Source organism: Mastomys coucha, unplaced genomic scaffold (genome assembly GCF_008632895.1).
Source record: "Mastomys coucha isolate ucsf_1 unplaced genomic scaffold, UCSF_Mcou_1 pScaffold21, whole genome shotgun sequence".
NCBI classification, from domain to species: domain Eukaryota; kingdom Metazoa; phylum Chordata; class Mammalia; order Rodentia; family Muridae; genus Mastomys; species Mastomys coucha.
The window spans coordinates 167,023,896-167,044,667 of NW_022196904.1; the positions used below are offsets into that span (position 1 = coordinate 167,023,896).

General features: G+C 39.7%; 1 protein-coding gene across 3 annotated transcripts in view; it reads right to left on the reverse strand.

Moving 5' to 3' along the window:
* Htr7 (5-hydroxytryptamine receptor 7) overlaps positions 1-20,772 on the reverse strand; it is an 83,502-nt gene that overhangs the window by 60,344 nt on the left and 2,386 nt on the right. Inside the window, exon 1 of one of the 3 annotated variants that reach the window (XM_031390155.1) lies at positions 6,936-6,997. The exons of the other annotated variants lie outside the window; for them this stretch is intronic. The gene's annotated coding sequence lies outside the window, so the exon portion shown is untranslated. Of the gene's footprint in view, positions 1-6,935; positions 6,998-20,772 lie in introns of those variants that run through there. 3 annotated transcript variants of the gene reach the window in all.

Sequence of the window (20,772 nt, forward strand, 5' to 3'; positions counted from 1 at the left end):
AGAAAGACACCAGGGAAGCAATTCCATTCGTGATATTCTCAAAAAAAAAAAAAATCTTTGAATAAATCTAACCATGGAAGGAAAAGACTTGTACAATGAAAATTGTATTCCAAAAAGGAAATGGTAAAAGATAGCAGAAAATAGAAATATCTTCCATGTTCTTGGTTTAACACTGTAAAATTACAATTCTATCAAAAGCAATTTACAGACTCAATATAGTCATCATAAAAATCTTAGTGCAAATCTTCAGAGAAATTGAAATATTCTTAAATTTAATATGGAAACACTAAATAAAAACAACCCTGAACAATAAAGAATGGCTGGATATATCACCCTCCTAGATTTTAAGTTATGCTACAGAACTACAGTAATAAAAAGATTGTGTACGGAAAGTGGAATGGATCTGGGAGGAATGGAGAATATGATCAAAGGGAATTGTTCAACATTCTCAAAGAACCCATAAAAGTTAGGGAAAATAAGAAATACAAAATAAAAACATGTTTAAAAAGAAGCATATAAAGTACAAGTTGCCCCTACAGTGGCACAACCTCCCTTCACCCTCTGACAGGTCCTTCCCTGAGATTTCTGCTGTAGCATCCACCGAGAAACCAGACTATGGGTCAGTTTTCCAGAAGAGAAAAGCCTGGAGAAATGTGGAGACTGGAAGTGAAGATATGAACTAGGGCAGGCCCTTTCCCATTTTACATTCTTGGAAGTTTGATAGTTTGTGGGACCATGTGACCTAAATATATGCAAAACGCGTAGGCAACTGGGAATAGCATAGACTCACACATGCACCTAGGTCAGCTCCTACCCTCTCAACATCAAGATGATTCAAAAAGAGATTAATATGATTCTTCTGCCAACCAAGGACTTCATGCCCCTAGGTCAGTCTCCATGGTTAGATCAGTTATTTGATTGGCAACGTTAAAGACACGTGATTCATCATGAGTAGATATTTCCCATCCCCTTTTCTGTGAAACTCAAGGATTAAGATAATGAGGTCTAAAATAAGGCACAATAATGTTTGGTTCTATGGCCCAAGTTATCCTGTGTACCCTGATTAAACTCTCTAAGTCTTTCATCATCTGTAGAATGGGAACATTAGAACCTACCACGTAGAGCTGTTATGTAGATTAAATAAGATGTTCATGGTGCAGCACAGGGTTTGGCTAATCACTGCTAATGGTTATGATTAATCTCACATTAGGCATTTATTTAACAAGCAATTCTTGGAAATTTGCTAATGACGTTGACCTGAGCCACCTTGCTCTGCCTTCATTCTAACTTTGGAAGCCTTTTTCACTTGAGGGATTTCCAAAATGCCACGAACCGATCAGCAATTTGTACTGAAGCAACACATTTAAAAAAATTAAATGAATTTGTTTGAAGAGTTATCACCTTAGACAAGATGAAATTAATAGCTTTCAGTGGGAAAACTGTTCATTTTGCAAGTGCAAGCCTTTTGCATTGAAAAGAAAATATCTAAATAAAACATCAATCATCCCATAACACCATTTGAGAAATGTAAGTTAAGAAAAGGAAACTTTGGCTTTTATCAAAAGGCTTTATTTTGGCTTATGTCTTTTATGGCTATCTAATCCCATTTTTTAAAACTTGGAGAGGCTTTGCTTTGATTTGTGGGTGCTTGTGCCTGGATTTACATAGGCCAAGTTTTTCTCTCCTGCAGGCACTGCCCCTGTCACTGGAGTATGCAAGGTCTCCTAGAGAGACAGACTCATAAACTTACCCATCTGGAGAGTAGAATGGGTATTGTGCCATACTACGTACAAATCAATATGGGAAAAATAATTCAGGAGACAGGAGAGTAAATACATTAATTAGCTCCTGCAGGGTAACTAACCATTCTAAAGTTTGTGGCTTCGACACCAGCTATTTATTCGGCTCCCTGTTTCAGTCCATGCAGGTCTGATTCATCTGCGCTGGCTTTTCTTACATGTCTGTGGTCAGGTGATAGATCTTCTGGTGTCTGAATAATTTATGATAACCTCATTCGTGTAATGGACAATAGGAAGACAAGGAAAGCAGCCATGGGTCTCTTATCCAACTCGGGCTTTTTGCCAAGGTAACTAGCATCACAGGGTCCCCAAAACAGCAACTGGAGAAATGGGCATTGTTTTCAAGTCACATCACGTCTATAAGCCAAAGCAGTTTATAAGGCCAAGCCTAGAGCTCACATGTTAAGGCAAAAAAGTCATACTTTTAAAGAGCTGTACATACCAGGACGGAAAGGCCTTAGGACCATTTTCACAGAGTGTTACAAGCCTGTGTACAAGTGAGACACCTGCAGACAATATACCAGTCTCCAAGAAATTTGTTAGAGTAGAAGCCGTTGTCAGAGCTGTTCCATGAGACAAGAATCAAAAAAAGAAGCTAGTGCACACATATAAATAACTGTCTGCAGCTCAGCCAAGTGAGCAGTGTGTTCGGGTAGGTTCTGAAGATAAAATGAGTTCACCATTTGATTTCCCATGTTGTGCAGGTATATTGGAAAGATCTATGCTAGAGAAGCTCCTGGTATACTATTTCCACTATCAAGCTGTGTCTCTGAGGCTTAGAAGCTAACCCAATAAGGCTTCTGGGGATGTTCTTGCAATGAGCTATGCAGGAAAAACCCCATTACACGGACTGCCCTTACAGGAAGACCTTACTGACAGAACATCCTGGGAATAAAATCAGCAGTCTTCATAAATCATATGAAGCATAACTGTGCTTTCAAAGTCACAGACAAATGCTGCTGGCAGCTGTGGTGAAGGGAAGGAAACAGGCCCAACAAGTCCAAACTGGGTCACCGTTGATGGTGTGGCTTCCACGTCTCTTCATTTATGCCTGGCTATATGTTCCATACTCAAAATTTTATTAAATAGTCATGATTTGCTTATTTGATTAGTTGACTTATTTAATCACTCACACATCCAGCAAATGTGTATCAAATATCTTCCAAATGCCAATAGGAGCTAGGAGAAAACAGACATGAAAAATATGCCACCAAGGGTCGTATCATTTGACAAAGAGTGAGGAGAACACAGAAATTAAAGCAACAGTTTTATTTGATGATGGTAGAAAATGAATATTGCCGTACTAACTACAGAAAAGCTTGGTGGGAACACCCAGCCAAGGGACAGTATCCCAACAACCACTACACTTGTAAACTTTCATAAAGATAAATCTGATTTAATCCCAGATGTCTTGACTGACTGGAGAACTCTGGTCCTTAGTGCAATAACGACCATCAGTAGAAGTTTTTTTAAGAGTCAGATCCTTGGCTGACCTCTCTATTGATATAATCTCTGTATTTATAATTATGAAGAGTGAGGTTTAAATTTAGGGGATGATATGTAGAGTTACAGTTTGGGAATCAGTCAAGTTTAGAAGAGCCTGCAACTTACCTTCCACTTACTGTCTCAACAGAGCTCATACCCATTAGATCACACCCATTGCTCCAGGAACCTTGGTCTGAACATCTCCCATCTTTGAGTTTTCCTACCTTCCCAACTCTACAATTTGATGCTCCAGACTCATCTATTCATTCAGGAATACATTTGCATCTCAGCTGGTGTATGTGAGACTTAAGATATGAGACATGGTCTCAAGCCTAAGGTGTTTCTATTCTAGGAGGATTTTTCCTAAGGTCACTCATCCATTCATTCAACTAAAATGACCAAGTACCTACTGTGTGCCCAGAACTTGTGAGATTTGGGGTATATAAGTGAATAATGAAGTTGGGGTTCTTGCTTGCAAGATGTGCATAAACAATTTGCAGCAGATACAGTGTTGGAATCTGGGTGCTCTGATAAGTGCCTGATGGTTAAACTTTTGGGAAGTGTTATGACTAATGGTTCTTCCTACTTCTTTTGTTCATTTGCAGTCATCCCCATCTCCTGGACCTCCCTCCCACCACTTCCCTGAAACTACCCTTGTCAAGATCACCAGTGACTTCCACATCAGTAAATTGGTTACATTCCATCTTTGCCAGAACATCCTTCCTTTAATTTCTACATTACAACCCAAGCATTTCTCATATTCCACAAACCATTCCTTCCTAAACTTTGTTGGCTCCTTCTCTTCTTTTGGCTTCAAACCACTTTATCGTTCAAAGGCAACTTGAGGGGGTAAAGGTTTATTTCCTCATATATCTTGTAGGCTACCACCTGGAGAAGTCAAGACAGGAGCTCAAGGCAGGAACTGGAGAAAGGAACTAGTGCAGAGGCCATGAAGGGGGGGCTGCTTGCTGAATTGCTTCCCATGGTTTGCTCAACTTACCTTCTTATAGCACCCAGTCCAGCCAGCCCATATGTAGCATCACCCTTCCACATCTACCATCAATCAAGAAAATAAACCACAGGCTTGCCCACAGGTGAATCTCATGGGGTCATTCAAAACTAGCCAGCACAACATTCAAACCTCTAGCCTTGTATCTCTAGCCTTGACTTCTTTCTGGAATTCTAGGATCATATGTCTAAACATTTGCTGATAACAAATTGATAGATCATTCAAAATACGGCTCTTTCCATTGACTACTGAAGCTACTACTCTCACATCACAATTATCAGCATCATTGTCTCTTGAATTCCTTGAGCCAAAAGCACAAGTCATGAGCTCTCATGCCCAGTCTACCAAGATGTACCAGAGCATCTCAAAGTATACCTGGGATACCTCTCCTTGTCTCCATTTTTACTACACAGACTCATTTTAGACTACAGCTGTCTCTTGCCTGAACCACTGAAAGTGAACCTTCCAGTTCTCAGCCTTGTTCTTCCCTGTTATTACTGATAAAGGAGCCACAGTGAACTATTAGGGTGGGAACCAGGCTGCTAATGTAGGCTCCAATGGCTCTATAACATTTAAAGTAAATGAAAATAAAATACAAATTCTTTATCTGCCTTCAATCCCTAATATAATATATGACCACTATGATACTTTCATAGGCTTTCATGTTTACTTTGGTCCCTCCTTTCTAATCACACTGGCCCAGGGTCTTTTTAACAGTTGTTTTTTCTGACTGGAATGTTCTTCCCACATGAATAGATCCTTCTTGTCCTTTACATCTAAATATAGTTTTGTTTTGTTTTGTTTGGGTGTGTGTGTGTGTGTGTGTGTGTGTGTGTGTGTGTGTGTGTGAGTTGGAGGGTGCCTTAAAGAAAAATTTGTGGAAGTCAGTTTTCTCCTTCCAATATGTGAGGCCAAAAGACTGAAATTGTATCATAAGGCTTGGGAGAAAGAATCATTACCAGATGAGCCATTCTCATCACCCTTTCCTTTCCAGTTTACATCCTTAGAAAGGCCTTCCACCATCACCCACTCTAGCACGCCTCTTTATTTTAATTTTCTGTGTCCCACTTGGACCTAACATTTTGTTTTGTTACAACATAAGATGTAAGAGCATAGTGCATTTGTTTTGCTTAGGATATGGTAGAGTAAACAATACAGATTAGGGAAGCAATACAGGTAAAGAAGTAAATAGATGAATCCCCTATAAGTCCTTTAATAATGAAGGGATGTCTTAATGTTTTCATAGATATTTTACAGGTTTTCACCAATGGAATTTAGAACAAAGCCAGTGTCATCATAGAAACCTGTAGTGACTAGAAAGCTATCAATAGTAAAACCATAATCAATCCATTCATGAGCAAGAAAGATTTTTCAGGACTTTTGCAGAGAACAGCAGAGGCATTTTAAATCCAAGCATATACAATTGCATTTCTCAAAATAAAGTTCTGCAATATGGAGGCAGATGAACCAAATTGACTACAACCGGATTAGGGCATGCCCTATAAGTCTACTCATGTTTCTACCAAAATATTGACTGCTTCCTTGAGTACATGGCTTTGCCCAATGTTCCAGATGAGAGAAACACTCAGAAGGAAGAAGGCTATCCATCCAGATGCCTATTAAAGAGTAAAAAGTATCAGTGTTCAGCAATACAGAATGCTGTGGGAACTGTGTCTGAACAGCATCCATATGAAAATTAAAGTGTAAGTGGGTAAATAGGCGATTAGAAGAGCTATAGACGTCCCCAAAGGCCCACAGCTTCCCATCCCAAAGCTGGCATCCCTAACTTCAACATACATCAGAAGAGTTAATCTTTGGCTCATGTATGACCTATGAAGCATCATTTTGTAGCACTTCTTAAGAATTCTTTAGGCACAGAAAGCCCGTTTGAAAACAGATCACAGAGTACCTGATTCTTACTGATAGAAGAGACAAAAACATTCCAAATATTTGCAACTAAATGACTCATAACCCCTTCAGGAAAAATCATTCCACAAAGGAATTAGTGGTAATACACTGTCTTCAACTGAATGTTTTTCAAGCTCCAACATTTCTAATATGTGAATAAAATGATCCTGATACTCTTGGCTAGATAGCACTGGACACTGGCTCTGTGTCTCTATTCAGCTTTGCCTCTTCAATACTTAAATGCCTAGTAAGCAAAGAGGAGATTTGCTTATTAAATAATCCTCTAGCTTACTCCCTCAATCGCTATCTCTCCTTCCTTGCTCTCTGCATCTCTGTCTCTGTATGGATATGTCTCTGTATCTATCTCTCTGTCTCTCAGTCTCTCTCTCTCTGTCTGTCTTTCTCTTACTCACACACACATAATCCCTATTAGAGTTCATCACTGACTTTGTTCCTTGAACCTGTGAAGGACTGGGTCTAGTATCCCACAGTGATCCCATCTTAACCCTATCCCAAAAGCTTGCCAATATAAACAAGTAGAGGATTCCCAGCTTGTTGGAATAAACTAGCCTCACTGCTGTTTCCAGATGCTAAGTGCAACTATATGCAAAGACTTTGAGATGCATCCAAGAATCCTGAGCCTCTAACACTCCACATAAGCCAACCAGAAAAGGGGGTCTTGATGACAAAGGCACAGGTTATCTTATGTTTTTATCCTACAAGTTTCAACTTACTAGGACTGTTCAATATTTCCTTAGAGATCCAATTCTTCGGTGCCCAGCAATGGACTCCCTGTTAAATAGAAATGCATACTTTAACACAATAATACTAACAATAGAAATGGTTAACATATCAGCACTCACTATGAACAAGGCCTTTGGTAAACAATTTTCCACATGCCACCCAGTTTATCAAACCTGAAAAATGAAGCTTTAGTTATCAGTTTTATAGATAAGTATCTTGTGTCTTACAGGAAGGCTAAGGGGTATATAGTTCAGACTAGCACACACAAGAGCCTAGATAATCCTGAGCATTGATGCCCACTCCTTCACCCAAAACACCAATGGCTTCAAATCCCAGGTTTCCCTACATTAGTTGTGAAACCTTAGGAATGTTCACTAACCTCCTGAGCTATTCCACAAGACAACCAACAGAGTCAACTAACCAGGATCCTTTGGGGCTCCCAGAGACTGAACCACCAACCAAAGAGTGAGAACAGGATGGTCCTAGGCCCCTTCCCCTGCACATAGGTAGCAGATGTGCTGCTCAGTCTTCATGCAGACCCCCCCAACAACTGGAGTGGGGGTTTTACCCTAACTCTGTGGTCTGCCTGTGGATCCTGTTCCTCTAACGAGGCTGACTTGTCTGGCCTCAGTGGGAGATGATGTGCCTATTCCTGTAGTAACTTGATGTGCCAGAATGGGTTGGTACCCAGGGGGGCCTCCCCCTTCTCAGAGGAGAAGGGATGGGGGAGGAGCTGTGAGAGGGGGTGCACAGAGGGAGAGGGGGAGGCTGCAATCAGGGATGCAAAGTGATTAAATAAATTAATGGAATAAGAATAGAGAAGGAACTAACAAAAGTCACTTGGGGCTCCTGAGAGGACTAAGTCATTGCAGCAGAGCCTACCTACCATAGGTTAAAACTAATTTCAATCCCCAGGACTCTGATCTATAAACTTGACACCCAAAAAGGTCTGAAAGTAGATCTTTCTCTTAAACTGACAGTATCCAATTCCCTATTGCCACAAACTTAGCAAATAACAGCAATGTGAGCTTATTATTCAGTAGTTATTCAGATTCTATGTGTGATGGGCACCTTCCTTGGCTAACACTGAGCTGGCATTAGAAGGCTGCAGTCCTTTCAAGACTCAAGAATAACCTGTTTCCTCCTCCTTTTTTCTGACTTCCGCAAGCTACTTCCATCCCTTGGCATGTGGTCCCTTCCATCTTCGAAGCTGGCAGTGGTGGGTTGTCCTCCCAGGGAATACCAATACAAGAGCCACACCATTGTCTCACTTCTTTCTCTAACACCCTCACCCATCTCTTGCACGTTTAAAGATTCTTATGATTATATTGGGTGTAGTCAGGCAACCCAGAATTCCCCAACTGTCAAGTCAACTGGCTGGAAACCTTGATTCTACCTGCTCCCTCACTTCCCCCAGCCCTTTTATGATGCACAGTCACATGTGTACAGGTTCCAGGAATTTGGACACAGGTGTACTTGGAAAAGGAATTTCTTTCCTACTGAGTTTCCAGTAAGCTTCTGTGGCAGAAAAATATAATGTGAGCTGATATTACCATTTTTGAATTTTTAATATTACTATTAACTATTTTTCTAGACTTTAGCTTTTCTCCCCCCAGGGTAGGGAGTGTTTTAGCATTTACATGGGTATGTCTTAATATAATCAAGACAACTCATAATTAATTGTCCCAGCAGCTATGTAATCTACATTTACTGAATTGCATTTCTAAATTCCAAAAAAATTCAGAACCCTGAAATACAGTCAGTCAGCCCAAAGGGTTTCAGATATAACACTAAGGAATTATGCCAGCACTATAATTACAGCTGTTATTATTAATATCTTCATCATCTTGTTTGAAAAGGAAGAGAAAATGTTCTGTGGTTGACAGGGTTAACAGATTGTGTTCACAATGCCAATATCAAAGGACCTGCAGACGGTTCAAAAGACCAGGTGTCAAAGCACATACAAATATACATACACCCTTTGCAAGTGCTTCTTTCCACATATCCCTAGGGAAAAAAAATTACCCTTTATGGCTAAATAATGTACTTCTCTTCTTCACCTTAGAGAGGTTTGAGTTCAGTATAAAAAAAAAATCAGAATCATGAAAGGGATTAAAAAAAGGAACCATGTAAGTCTCCTGTCATTGGGCTTGGTATACAGTACACATTCAATAAATGGTACTTTTACTCACTACTGATCTACTCAGGCATTGCCTTCATACCTAATAACTATGACTTTTCTTTATGAGGTTCATGAGCTTAATTGAAAACGTGTTGATTCACTGAAAGGGAAAGGTTTGGAAATTCCATTTAATCTTGTCTGATCTACAGCAACGACGGTGAAAGCCATCTCAGTTGCTAAGGCTTTCATAGTACTGGCAACTTGTTAATGTCTGTGTTCCACAGGTGCAGAGAGCCATCAATGACTCACCAGCATACAGTGCCTTGGGGAGGCCTTTCCCTGGTGTTAGCACTGCCTACACTTTGTTTCTGTTCTCCCCCACAATCTCTTTCATTCTAATTTGGTTTCCCAAGTAAATTCCACATTCACCAAGAGGAATGTTCTGTAGACATTGGAGAATGAGAAGTTAGGCCCAGATGTATCTGGAATGTGAGAGACCATTCCTTGCTTCCTCCCTCCCTCCCTCCTTCCCCTTTTCCCTCAATCAATCCACAAAGATAGTTCAACACTTACTTACTATAACCCAAAGACTTTGCTGAGAACTAGAAATGCAATTTCTAGCCAGACTAGCCCAGCTCCTTCCATTGTAGACGGTACAGATGAGCTCATGAATCATGACTTCATTACAGTGGATTTCTCAATGCTTTAATTACAAGTTGACATGACTGTTAGAAGGAAAAAGTACAAAGTGATCTGAGACTATTTAAGTCTGGGGATTCCAGTAATGCTTAACAGCCACATAGTAGGCAATGGCTATGACGATGTAAAGGAGCCAATGAGCTTTGAAATCAGACAGTTTCTCCTATATGCAATGTACATGAGTTTCCTTGGCATCCTCACCTACAGAAGTCTTGGAAGCGGTCATACATGCCATGCTCACTTTTGATCAGAAGAGACATTGGATGTCAGATACTTAATGAAGACACTTTACAAGGATGCTAAGAAGACTCAATGTGATACCATTGGTTACTGTTCCGTACCTATAAACTTCAGTAACAAGGAACACCTATAAACTGGTACATTATATCTGAAATATTTACAAAGGAGAATGACATATCTACACTGAGGTTTGAGGAAATGTGGAAACATTTGTAGGAAGAACAGTCAAGTTGGGGAAGAAATCAGTAGTTAGATGTGGTATTTCAGACTGAGTTGAATCATGTAATAAACAGCATAGTGGTAGCAGCTAATCAGTAAGAAGTTAAGGGCTCCAACATTCCTTATGCTGGAGCCAGAATACCCGTCCTTCATACTCCTCCTCCTTCTAAAGCACAGCCCTTCACCAAAGTGACCAGACCTCACCAGGCTCCTACTCTAGGCAACAAGAAGGGAGAGAAGACAAAGGTGGAGGCATTTGTGCTAATTGTCTTGAGGGATGTTATCAGAAAGCCAAAACATTAATAGCTCTATTAGAATCTTTTGGACCAAAATAGAGTAACACAGCCACACCTGACTGCAAGAGAAGCTAGGAAATGGCCTTTATTCTAGGAAGCCATAGCCTGGGTAAGGGCAGGCTAAACTAAAAAGGAAGGAGAAGGTCGAGTGGGAAAAGCAACTGCAGAATCAGCAATAAGGGGCAAACTCTTCCTAAGTTAGGCGTCTTCCTTACTATCCCTTCACTTAGAAGGCCTCCCTGCTCTCCTCTCTGGGCTCACTCACACACTAAGTTAGAGCCTCTATCATAAGTGCTTTCCCTTTGCCTAGGATTCTTTCTGGAATTTCCACCACCAATCTAATTCTACATTTTGATTGCAACCTAAGACAAGTTTTACCCCCACCATTAACCCATATCCCAATTTCTATTATATTTTATAAATGTATTTTCCTGTTATATCCCACAAACATATATTTATATGTTTATATATAACACACACATATATATAACATTTTATAACAAATATATAAAACACATGTTATATATAATTGATGTGCTATACAATATATAACAATACACAATAAAATGTTATATATAATGACATGTTATGTTGTATATAAATATTACAAAATATATAAACAGATATATAGCATAAACATGTATATGTGCATGTCTTGAATTGGTTTGAACATAGTTCCATCGCTATAAACTGTATATCCTTAGACAAGTCGCCTGCACTCTCCAAGCCTTTGGCTCCTGTAACAGCACACAGGGAGAAGAACAACCCTCTCATAATGAAGCAGAGAGGGTGAGAGGAGATTTTGTAAGTGGAAGTGGTCTATGTAAAACAAAAGCAGTCCTGTCGATTAAAAAAAAAATAAAAATGAAAGCTGCTTGTGGGAAGTGTTACCTTCCAAAAGAACAAGGGAGTCTGTCTCTTCTCTCTCATCTTTCCTTAGCAAAGCTAGAAGATTCCAACAATTCTTAAAATATCTGTACAAGCTGCAAATTAATATAAGAGCTGAGCAAGAATGACTTCCTTCAAAGAGAAAGACGATCCTGGGAGGCCAGAATGCCCCTGCACTGCTGATCACAGCAGAACCAACGCCAACAGCAGAACTCAGATCATGGAAGGCAATGAGTCATAGCACCTGGCAAAGAGGCCAGACACCAGTCAGACCTAAACACGGTGGCTCTTGGAAAAGCACCAGATGACTTCCTGTAACTGTGAACAACCCAAAGATGACCCCTGCTTCCAATATGGAGCTAGAGACAAGGGACTGCTGACGGTTCTTAAACAATAACTGCACCTGCTCAGACTAATCATATATCTGAAGAGAGCCAAAAAATGCACTTCACAAGTTGTCATCAATATACACTTCTGTTTCTTTTGCTACAAAATAAATGATGTGTTTGTGCTAGGAAATGCCTAAAGTATATGTGGATGCTTTAATAATCACTTTAAACTCTAATTACAACTCCGGTCAAGAAAGAGCGCCACGCTACCCCGGAAGCATGTCACTTGGGTCACAATCTCTTTCCCACTTAGAAATGATGATCCTTTTTCTCCTTAGCTACATTCCTTCTTTATTTAAGTTACTGATAATACACACCTCTACACCATGTTATCTATTGCTTACTTTCATTGTGCATGGAATCACATATATTTCTTCTTTTGTACTTCATTCCTTCTGGTCAGCATTACGTATGTGACCCTACAATATTCATTGTTAAAATGATGTGACACCTAAAATTTAATTTAATCAGCACTGTGTGTTTTAGTAAGCTCTCTAAGTAGTTCTGCTTTATAGTCAATCTATTCACACATATACACCATATCATATATATGTATATATACCACAATTTATATAACACACACATACATATATACCACAATTTATATATATGCATATATTACCTATCACACACACATACACACATACATATATACCACAATTTACATATATGCATATATCACATATCACATATATATACATATATATGTGTATATATGTGTGTGTGTGTGTGTATATATATACATATATATATATATATATATCACAATCTATTTACTCATTCTACCATACATGTGAATTAATCATCTCAAGCGCAGGAGTTTTAAGTTGGTGAGTACTATAAGCATTTTATAGAATCCTTTTTGGTACACAACAGTCTCTCTTGTATACACTTGAGGTGAAGCAACAAAGGCATGGTGTATGTGTGCCCTCCATGACTCGTGGCAAGAGTGAACAAGTTCAGTGGTTCGTCGGTTTACAGTCACACCACTCACCTACGAAAGTTCGCTTACTCCTCCTTTTTGCCAACAGTTAGAATTTTTTCAGACACTGTAAGTGTTGCTTATCTGGAGAGTTGAACATTTCTTATTTTTAAGCTTTCTAAACTTAAGATCAAAGTTGACTGTTACACAATGTGGTAGTATATGCCTGTAGTCTCAGCGCTTGAGAGGTTGAGGCCTGTGGGTCACCAGTTCAAAGACTAAACTGTGTTGCAAGATCCTATTTCAAAGGCAAATAAGTAGAACAGAAATCACTCATTAGTGAATGGAACTTCAGTATGAAATTGGTTTCACAAATACAGGCAAGCGCTGCTTAGCGGTAGAGACTGGAGATACAGCCCGAGCAGCCCATTGTCAGTCAATTTTACCATCATGGAAACACAGTATATGCCCAAATTAAAATAGCATATTACTAGGTGATATAATTTTATGAGACTAAAATTGCACATGCAGTTCACCACTGATTGAAATGTTATGAGAGACTGGAGAGATGGCTCAAGGATTAAAGGCATTGGTTGCTTTTCAGAAGACCTGGGTTCAATTCCAAGTAACCACATGGCAGCTCACAAATGTCTATAAATAACTCCAGTCCCATGTGATCTAACAAACACATGGTGTACAGACACACATGTAGGTAGGACACCCATCCACATAAAATTTTAAAAGGTTAAAAAACATTTATAAAAATGTTGTTTTACAGAATATGACTGGATATTATTTAATGGTTTTTCTTGGAGTAGGGCTGATAGAGGAAAGCATTTGGTATCATGGGGAAAAAAAAACACAAACAAACAAGCAAACAAAAGATCAATATGACCAGAATGTAGAGAACAAGATATAATAGTGCAAAGATGTGGAAAAGTGAGACAGGGACAAATCAAGACCCTTGTACAGGTGATAGTAAGGTTTTAATTTCATTCCAAGCAGCGTGAAAGCCAACGATGGGTTTTAAGCAAGAAATTTACATGATGTTGTTTCTATATTTGTATGTTTAAACTATTTCAGGTGCGCGCTCACTTCTAGCTGTAATGAGGTTTTCGGATGTTTCAGACCAATGATTCCACTTAAAGCAACTATAAAAAGCTTGATATAACACACAGCATGCACACACACCTTCTTGTAGGTATCGCAGAGCTCTTGGAACTCTAAAACCAGTACAGATGACAGGAAGGTATGGTTAAATCCCCTTGGGTCATTAGCCAAAACTGGGTCAGGCCTAAAAGGCTGAGGATCCAAGAAAGAGCTTACATGCGGAGATGCTTTTAAGAGTCAAGAACACCAGAAGAGCTTTTGGCAATTGTCTGGGACCAGACAAAAATTAGAGACTTGAGAGGCCAAGATCCCAGCGAGAAGGGAGGTCCAGAAGACAAGGCAAGCAGTAATCTAGCACTCCACTCATGACATTTGCTGGATTCTGGAACTGAGAAGAGCGGGAGGTTAAGAAGCCCAAAAGCTCCCGTTCTAAAAGTTTTCAGTGGGAACTTTGACAGGCTCACAGTTCTCAAGAGACCAAAATATAAGTCAGAGGGAGAAGTCACTGAGAACATCCAAATCTCTGAGCTGAACTCCTAGGAAAGCTACATCCTAGCAAGGGGCGTCTGCCAGTGGCAACACTTCATCAGCAAAGCACGAATTACAGGGACGGCCTGTGATGGTTCACAATCACCTTCAGTTGTGATTGGATTTAAAATCACCATGGAAACGTTTTCTGATTGTGCCAAGAAGGCGTTTCCAGGAAACTTTAACTGAAAAGGAAAGATTCCCTGCATGTAGTCAGCACCATATCATGGGCTAATACGCTGGAGTTTATTTTGAAAACACACACACACACACAAAGCAAGGAAGATGAGCTGAGTACCAACGTCCCTATCTATTCCCTGACTGAACATAGGCCACCAGATGTATCACAATACTTCAAGCATGATTTTCACACTACAGTGAATTATATCCCCTCAAACCAAACCAACTCTCAGGGATGGGGAGATGGCTCAGTTAGGGATGTTGCTTGTGAAATAAATCCAAGGAACTGAGTTCAGATCCCTAGCACCTAGGTAAAGAAAAGCCAGGTGTGGTGGCAGGTGTCTGCAGTCCTACTAGGAAGGAAGAGATAGGTGCATCCCTGGGGCTTACTGGCCAGCCTAGCCAGTTGGTGAGCTCTGGCTTTCATGAGAGACTTTGTCTTGAAATAAAGCAATTCCCCCTTTAAATTGCTTATCTTCAAGTTTTTGGCCATAGCAATGAGAAACACGCCTAACAGGAACTTGGTATCAGGAGTACAACTATTGCCATGATAAATTTATCCTAGTTTCGAGGTCTTAGAACTAATCTGCAGGGAGAGAATGGAAGAGTCTGGAGCTTAGAGCTACAGAAGCCATAGCAGGCTGTAAATAGAGCTCAGTGAACCACTCTAGTAAGAGTCTGGAAGGCTGGAATGGAAAGAGACCTGTGGTCAGTGGATGCCTCAGGTCATGAGGTTTCAGAGTACAACAAGGATTCTATCAGGATCTAGGCTAGAGGTCACTCGTATTGTATTCTTGCAAAGAGTCTGATGGCATTCTGCCTGTGCCCTGAGACTGTGAATGAGGACAAATTTTAAAGTAATCAACTAATTTGTTTGGCAGAGGAAATTTCAAGACAGGCTAACAGACCGAGACATGGTTATCAGTTACTGTTCTTATCCAGGTCTCTAGCGAGAGAAAGCAAATGAAACAGAAAGATATGGGGCGGGGGGAAGTATGTGCAATTTGGTGTGGAAAGGAGCAGGGGATGGGTGAAAGTTTTGAAAATGGGGGAGGGGGTACTGAGAAAAATAAGTTGTTAACTGTTGATGTAGTTAGTGTCACAAAGGGAAAACTCACCCTCAGCACTAAGATGACAAAAAGGTGCTCTGAAGGTAAGCCTCCTCCACTGAATAATGCATTGTAATAATTCAAATATAAACAAAAGATCAGAGACTGAAGAGACAAGGGATTTTTTTTGGGGGGGGTTGGTTTTTCAAGACAGGGTTTCTGTGGGTTTCTGTGTGTGTAGCCCTGGCTGTCCCGGGGAACTCACTCTGTAGACCAGGCTGGCCTCAAACTCAGAAATCTGCCTGCCTCTGCCTCCCAAGTGCTGGGATTAAAGGCATTCATCACTACTACCCGGCATCACAAGGGATTTTCTGTTCTAAAATGGCCATCTTTGGAAGTGTTTTCCCAGGGTCAGCCTGAAAGGCATGCAGGGGCTGCAGCAGTTATGGTCCAAGGGGTCCAGGCTACACCTCAAGAGGCACTGTCTTATACCCAATATTGATTTTTAAGGCATGAAAGATACAAGAGGGAATGGGGTCTTGAAGGCCTTCACTAAGGTTCCAGAAAGCAAAGGAGGCTGGGAGGCAATGTGTAGCAAAGTTGGATCCTGCCCCAAGAAAGCCTAGAAGACAATTTCATCGAGCTGGGAAAGTTAAACTTAAGTTGAAATAGAAATTCCAGTATTTCAGAGATGCCAGAAACATTGGGACATCTACCAAGTAAAGCTAAAATCACAGAGTGGAGCTGCCCTCCTCTCCCCAGACTAAAGAAAGAGTCTATCCATGCTATTTGCACCATAACTGGAGGAGCAGAACTACATATGGCTGTTGGAGCCCAGGTGATTCCATCGTGAGTCCCAAATGGCAGATATGGGTGTGGTGTTTGCCCTCAAACAACCACAGGGTTTTAATCTTGTTTTGATCTGATCCTTGGTCTGGTTCTGGTCCTTACTATCCTCTCATTCCTTCCTTTTGGCATGTAAATGTTTATTCTCTACCATTGTATACTGAAAGCATTCACATTATTTGTAGTTGTTGTTTTTTGTTTATAGGCAATCTTAGTTAAGACATGCCTTTGAATTTCAGAACAGACTATGGACTTCTAAACAGTGTTGAAACTATTAAGTCTATAAAGACTTTTAGAGGGGCTGGTGAGATGGCTCAGCGGGTAAGAGCACTGACTGCTCTTCTAAAGGTCCTGAAAGTTCGGATCCCAGCAACCACATGGTGGCTCACAACCACCCGTAATGAGATCTGACGCCCTCTTCTGGTGCGTCTGAAGACAGCTGCAGTGAATTACACTGGAGGGAGCTGGCCAGAGCAAGCAGGCCGGCAGAGGTCCTGAGTTCAACAGCAGCCACACACATGATGATTCACAGCTATAGTGTACTCGTACACATAAAATAAATAAAATAAATTTTTAAAAAAAAGACTTTTAGAGAAGGATTAAACTATTTTGCATTGAAATGAAAATTAGTCCTTAAGAGTCAAGAGTAGAATGTTACCATTTAAGTGATATATTTGGATGTTGAATTAGAAAGGTATATTTGATGGTTATCTTCATTGTCAACTTGACTGAATGAAGCTTCACCTCTGAGTGTGTCTGTAAGAATGTTTCCAGAAAGGTTTGACTGAAAAAGGAAGACCCACCATCAATGTAGGCAACATTACATCATGACTGTATCATGACTAGTGTCCAGGACTGAATTACAAAGAGAAAGTAATGTGACCATATCCATCTCTCTCTACTTCCTTACTGTGAAAACAATAGAAATAGTCACGTTATGTCCTGCCGAATGCCTTCCCTGTTGTGATGGGCCACACACTCAAACTTAAGCCAAAATAAACCTATTCTACTTTGAGTTGCTTCTTATCAAATATCTTGTCACTATAATGAGAAAAGTAATACATATCTCATTCCTTAATGGAATTAAAAGAATCAACCCCTCAATATGTCTGCTTTGCATCTATTGGATCTTGGGCAGTTGAATTATTGGCTTCCAGCTGGCAGAATGGATTGGGGAGGATTAGGAGGTATGGCTTTGTTGGAGGAAGTGTGTCACTGGCTTGGAGAATTTAAAACCCTCATCATTTCAGGCTTGCTTTCTCAGCTTCCTGAGTAGTTCAGGATGTGAGACCTCAGCTTGCTTCTCTAGTCACTATGCCTGCCATGCTTCCATGCCACGATGATGGACTCTTATCCCTCCAGAACCATAAACCCAAATAAACCATTCCTTCTGTAAGTTGCCTTGGGCATGGTATTTTACTACAGCAACCAAAAAATAACTAATACAAGGTTTGCAGAGTGACTTGATGAGCAATCAACCTTCAGAGTAGCTTTATACATAGTAGCATGTATAAATTATTATTAGTAATATATATTACATATGTATATATAATGATTGTGTTGTACAATGTGATACAACTTAGAAATAAAAGTAAGTGAATCACTAATAGATTAAAAACTATAGATGAATCTTATGGGCATTACGATGAACATAAGAAGGATTCCAAGGTGTGTGTGCTAGAGCTGAGCATGGTGATACATGCCTATCATCCCTGCACTATGATGTGTGAGTCAGGAGGACTTTGCCATCCAGAGCCACAGAATCACACTTTGTCACAAACAAAATAAAACAACAGAAAAGAGCATAGACTATACATTTTCACTTCTACTTTTCTAAAAGTTCTAGTCAAGCAAAATTATGAAGCTAAAAGTCAGGTTATTGGCTTCCTTAGGAAAACAATTCGGCAATTTACTCTTTATTCATTCTCTCCTGAGCACCTAACCGAGGTTACAATGTGCATTGTGAAGAGAGAGGGACAAGGACCTCTGTGAGGTTGGCTGTGTTCTTTTTCATTCTGTTGACTATAAAAATATGCTGCTAGTTACCATGCTCAGCACTTAGGATGTGCACTGGTCTATATGTTCTATATCTTAATGTATTTAAAATACATTTCAAATGTATGAAAAGCTGCACAAATTAGATTGTATCTACCTCTGAGGCATTAGAAAAGCTTAATAAAATTGATGCGTGTTGATTCCTGATGGGTTCCACCCAAGGTAACCTCTTTCCTGAACTGAATGTCCATCAAGCCTCTGTACTGTTTTATACTTCTGCATCTTTATTTTTTCCAAGACATGGTTTCACTGTGTAGCTCTGGCTGTCTTGGAACTCCCTCTATAGACCAGGCTAGCCCCAAACTCTTAGAGATCCACCTGTTTCTGACCCCCGATTTCTGGGATTAAAAGGCATGTGCCACTATATATCAGCTACATTTTTAAAATATTTCTATATCTTGTATATGCTCAAAAAACAACAAATCAAGTTTATTTTACATGTTTTAAAACTCTATATATTAGGTAATTTGAAGTTAGGTGTGGTGACACATGCTTAAAACCCAAGCACTTGGGAGACAGAAGCAGGAGGATCCAAGGCCACTCAGGGGCTACACAGCAACTTTGAGGTCACCCTTGACTATCGGACTTCATTACAGAAACTATCTAGGAAAGATACAAAAGAGCTTTATAAGACAACAAAACTTTACCTTTCATGTGTTCCTTTTCTTTAATAAATTTATGTTTACTATAATAATAATTAATAATAATTAACCATTCTAGATCCTTTATTGGAAATGAATGGGGGTGGGCAAAAGGAAATTAAAAAGATGAGTTTGAATATTACATTGGCCCTGGTAATATAGAACTCATAAGCTGGATGGTAAAGAAGAAAATACAGTTATGGACACAGCTCTTTAAGCATAACCATTTAGTGGTATAAAAAATAGGAAAAACCCTATCACATCCTCCCTCCCCCTGCTTCTATGAGGGTTTTGTTTCCAGGAGAGAGAGAAACTGGGAAAGGGGATAACATTTGAAATGTAAATAAAGAAAATATCCAATAAATAATAAAATAAAAAAGCTAGAAAAGCAGATAAGTCCAAAAATGAGGTGTTTGTAAAGATGGAAGATGGAAGTTGACCTAGTAGAGAAGAAAAGCCAAAGACAGATCAAAGTAGATGCATGAATAAAAAGCCAAGTCTTTGAGAGGGATGGGATGGAAGGAGAGTTTTGTAATCTAATGGTTGCTACTTTTTTTTCTTTTTTTTTTTTTTTAATGAACAGGAGTCATTCTCTGAAAGAGATGCAGGATGGAAAATCTGAGGCCTTTAGAAAACAATATGGTTTTGCACTAGACAGAGTTGGGAAAGAGCCCAACATGTTAGGACATGGTGAAGAAAGTTTTCAGGTTTTACTTTAGCCAGGTCGAATGTCCAACAGATATCCAAATTCATACAATGGTGTCGTGTGCGCTAAAAGGCGTGATCCTACTCATTCTTGGTTGTCCAGTACACAGCACAATGTCACCTAGTTTAAGATCCTCAGAGACTGAAAGAAGAATATATTGTTTTGATGGTACATTTTGTGTCATGTGGCAGGTTCTATAACAGAGCTGAAGAAATGACCTTTTCCTGAAATAATTCACCTTAGTTATAAATGCATCTTCTTCCAACTTCTAACCTTGGAGGTTCTTGGGAGAAAAATCAATATTTCTATCAATTTATCAATTTTTCATTTTATCTAAAGGAATAATAGGCAGACCTGAAATTTTATTTAGGGAAAAATCACCAACCTCAACAGGTCAATTCTTGGGGAAACAAAATATACAAGATGTGCCTATATTGCCATAATTTGTAACAATCCCAGGGATATAATTAATAAAAAGCTGAGAATCTTGCCAAGAAGAATTAACCTTTGCTCTGTACTCAGAACATTCCTGTTAGTACTAAATTGCATGTGCCCACAGATGCCTTTAACCCAAGTACAGGAATCACAGAGTGGGCTCAGCCAAATCTGAATGTGCCCTCAGCAACAGAAGCACAGGCTGACAATTTAGCGCAAGGTGCTGTTTATCACTTTCCAACTATGAGATGAAGAAAGGGTTAGAAAGACATCACTTGCAATCAAAGATGATACCTGTTTTATGACACGTAGGTCCATTTGCAAGGACTCCATTCATGGGAGAACTGTTTTGGTTGGCTGAGCAGTCGGTGTCTGGGAATGTCATTCATGGATATACTTATTATGTGTATTGAGTGCACTCTCCAAATTCCTGTTGTCATAGCCAGACTGTAAATGCATATGTTTTTGTCACTTTTAACTACAGTAATTCAGAACTTCAGCT